Source organism: Cibotium barometz, chromosome 38 (genome assembly GCF_041138505.1).
Source record: "Cibotium barometz isolate CiBa-2024 chromosome 38, ASM4113850v1, whole genome shotgun sequence".
Classification (NCBI taxonomy): Eukaryota; Viridiplantae; Streptophyta; class Polypodiopsida; order Cyatheales; family Cibotiaceae; genus Cibotium; species Cibotium barometz.
The window spans coordinates 45728569-45732767 of record NC_141083.1 but is presented as its reverse complement, the minus strand read 5'-3'; the positions used below and the strand labels follow the sequence as shown (position 1 = coordinate 45732767).

The 4199-nt window shown below is 40.7% G+C and overlaps 1 pseudogene; it reads left to right on the top strand.

Moving 5' to 3' along the window:
- Positions 1–1150: 1150 nt before the first annotated feature.
- On the top strand, positions 1151–1879 carry LOC147616784 (secreted RxLR effector protein 161 pseudogene; annotated as a pseudogene).
- Positions 1880–4199: the final 2320 nt, after the last annotated feature.

Below are 4199 nucleotides of genomic sequence, written 5' to 3'. Positions count from 1 at the left end.
GCCACCATATGATGATGTGCCTCTTGATATTGTTCAGTTTGATGGTAATGAGATGGAGTCTTCATCCTCCTCACCCAGTTCAGATTTGGTGCCATATGTTGAGGGGGAATTTCCCTCAAATATTCCAGAAGGGCAGCCAGCTAGTGAGGCAGGACAGCCACATGTTTGGAACTCTTTACCCCGTCCTATCACGGATACTACCAACAATGGTCCAGCCAGTGATGGTGCTGCAAATTCAGTCCCAAAATGGGCACGGTTGACCCTCAGAGAGGCTAATGTTCAGCCCACTTTAGGGAGAACCAGGACAGCCACAAGGAATGCATCATCACAGGTAAATTATGCTTTGATGGCTTCAGTTATGGCAGCTGAAACTAAACCTCAAAGATTTGAGGATGCCAAGGAACATCCCGCATGGCAGGAAGCCAGGAAATCTGAAATTAGTTCCATTGAAAGGAATGCCACATGGGATTTGGTTGATAAGCCCATTGGGAAGAATGTGGTTGGTACCAAATGGATCTATAAGGTTAAGTATCATGCAGATGGTACTGTTGAAAAACACAAGGCCCGTTTAGTAGCCAAGGGGTATGCCCAAGAGGAGGGAGTTGATTATGAGGAGACCTTTGCTCCGGTAGCCAAAATGACTACCATTCGGTCTGTCATCTCTCTTGCTGCAAGTTATGGCTGGCCCGTCTTTCAGATGGATGTCAAAACTGCCTTCTTGAACGGTGATCTACAGGAGGAAGTATATGTGCAGCAACCCCAAGGTTTTGAGGTTAAGGGACAAGAGCACAAAGTATGCAAGCTACGCAAAGCATTGTATGGGCTAAAACAAGCACCCCGTGCGTGGTATCACAAGATACATCAGTACTTGCTATCCCAGGGCTTCGTGAACACACATACAGAGTCTAACCTCTATGTTCTACAAGAAAAATCAGATTTGCTGATTTTAGTTCTTTATGTGGATGATATACTACTCACAAGCAGTAGTACTCAGCAAATTGCAGCCATCAAATCCGCATTATGTTAGACATTTGATATGACATATTTGGGTCTCTTGCACTATTGTCTTGGCATTGAGTTTTGGCAAACCCAGGAGGGGATATGTATGTCCCAAACAAAGTATGCAAAGAGTCTCTTGCAGAAATTTAAGATGGAAAATTGCAAACCCGTGGCCACTCCATTGACCAAAGGTCTCAAGCTTTCAAAGCATGATACAGCAGACAAGTTTGATGGCACACTTTATAGACAGTTGGTGTGTAGTCTTATCTATCTGTGTTCTACCAGGGCTGATATTGCACATGCCATCGGGTTGCTCAGTCAGTTTATGCATTGTCCTACAGTCACACATTGGCAAGAAGCCAAGAGGGTTCTCAGATATCTGCAGGGCACTCTTACTCTTGGACTGCACTATGCTGCAAATTCAGTCATTTCTCTGAGTGGTTTCACTGACTCAGATTGGTCAGGAGATATGGATGATAGAAAATCCACCACCGGTTATTGCTTCTCATTGGGTTCAGCTTGCATCTCTTGGCTCAGTAAAAAGCAAGACCGTGTTTCTCTCTCCTCTAGTGAAGCAGAGTATAGAGCAGCAAACGCAGCCACTACAGAAGCAATGTGGTTAAGGAAGCTTATGTTTGATTTGCATCATGCACAACATGATAAGGCCACCTCAATTTTGTGTGACAGTGTGAGTTGCATTGCCATTGGGAAAAATCCTGTCTTTCATGCCCGCATGAAACATATTGAGAATCATTATCATTACATTCGGGATTGTATACAGGATGGCTTCATTGATCTTATTTATTGTCCTACTGAGGATAATGTGGCGGATATCTTCACTAAAAGCCTGTCAGCTCCACTTTTTACTCGTCATCGATAAGGCTTGGGAATACGCGACATAACAACAATGTCAAGGGGGGTTATAAAGTGACATTGTTATTCATGTGTCACCCCATAGGTTGCTATATCCTGATGGATGAACTTGTGCAACCATGGTACTTTAGGTGCCCTAGGTACTTCTGAGACGTTTCCAGAGTACTTCAGTCATATCTTTGAGGGGGGATTTGTAGACATATACAAAGATATGACCTTGTAGGCTAGTCGAGTAATTAGTTTATTTTTATGTTTTACTTGGTGACTATACATACCAAGTACTTTGTATTCTTATCTATTGAACATCTGTTGGAGCTTTCTTGTGTGAGCACATCCGTTCACTTGTGTTCACTCCTGTCTCCATTTGTGTTCCTTCATATAGTTCACATATGAGAATACAAAAGAATAAGTGTCTATTTATAGGTGAGGGAGGCCTCTAACCAAGTCCAACTAGGTTCTAGAATTTTCTAGGTTCAGTTTGGCTGAATTTGGACAAGATTTGGATCTAGTTTGGCTCCCTTTTGATTTGGTTTGATCCAGGAGAGAGGAGAGATAAAAATATCACAATATTTTTGAGTTAAAAACTCCACCACATGTGTGAAATAGGTGCCTCCTTGAAGTGCCCCCTTCTCCAAGGTGTCTAAAATGTATCATCATACCCAAAATATCTCATTTTTTTAGTAATATTCATAGTTTTTTACTAATAAATCTTGTACTCAGCCAACTCTTCATCTTATGTGGACATTTACTCATTTTTGGGTATTTTTCTTTTATAAATTGGATTTATCTTCTCCCCACACTTGGATTGATCCTATTGGTCCCATAGGAACCTTAATTGGACCATAATCCAAAAATTTTTGAAAATCTAGACCCTTAAGCTAAGGTCCTTTATACACATTTTTAATTAATTCCAATTGCACATTGGAAAGTTCTTTTTGAATTTCTATTTTAGAGGAAACCATTTTGGACACTAGGAGGATTTTTATATCCAAAAATATCTCAATTTTGGATTACCTCCCTCTAGACATTTTCTCTCTCCAAGCCAAAACAGGGTAAACTAGAATCTTTCTTTTATTTCAGAGAGGGAAATAATTATAAGATCAGAAGGGAAGGTTCTTATACCTGTACACCTCAAAAGCTGGAGGGAGGAATCTTACATCCTAACCCACTTAAAAAACGCGAGATGTCCTCATCTCGCAGCTGGAGGACAAATATTTCCCTTAAGATCCAACTGATTCTGGGATTCCTTATAGTCTGGTCAACCCAACAGAATCCTGGGATAAAGTTCCCTTATATAGAACTCATTATTGAGATAACAATTTCACATCATATCATTCATATCCTTAACATAATAATGGTTCATTGAAAATTCCATCTGAACATTCCTCCACGGGAATTTCAGTTATGCAGGTTTTTAATTTGTCATCCCTTAACTTGATCCACTGGGTCAAGTGTTAACAATAGGAATCTGTCAGCACAATCCACTAATCTCATAGTGATTTGCTGAAGTCATTATCGTCTTTCCCGTTGTGAACATCATCACAGGGACTCATCCCATTCATCCTCATTGTGGCTTTGTTCAATTTATCGCTTTTCAACCAAAATTCAGGAATCATCATTTTTCAATCAGAATCCAAATCAACTCATCAATTCTCAACCAGAATTTTAAAATCATATCAACCACATTCGAATTCATCATCTGGATAGCATTTTTGCTCATAATTTCAAGGTCTTAGATTTACTCATATATACTGTCAGTAAAGAGCTGCAGTTATACCCTCGGTATATACGGGTAGTCACGGTCCTTGGAATTATAAGGTAAATACCATCATGTCTAGGCCTCAAGCAAGTCAGGGATTCCATACAATTATGGTAATTCCATCTGAAGAGCCCATTACGTATTTATGAATCTTCATTCTGAATATCAACTTGTATGAATTTCATCACACAATTCCAACCTTTTACTGCTACTTCATAAATTTTTGACATTTCTGGCTTCTTGGTTGATCCACTTTAGCCAATTCGCTCTGATACCAGCTGAAAGATCTTGCTCCCTCTACGCAACGAATTCGGGAGTGCTAGCAGTGGAAGTATCACTTCTCGCGTGGGGCAGGGCCTCTCACTCGAGGCCTCGCCCACCGATATCCGGACAAGAGACTAGTCCCTTGGTTCTTCCAAAACCGAACTCGAAAAAACTTCCCCCGCCCGGAAACGGGCGATTCCTCTAGGATATTTTTACTCTAACGTAGTCAAGAGCCTTAACTAACTGAACTAATGTGATCGAACCCGTAAGTTCCAAGGTCAAATCAAGGAAAAGACTTGCACTT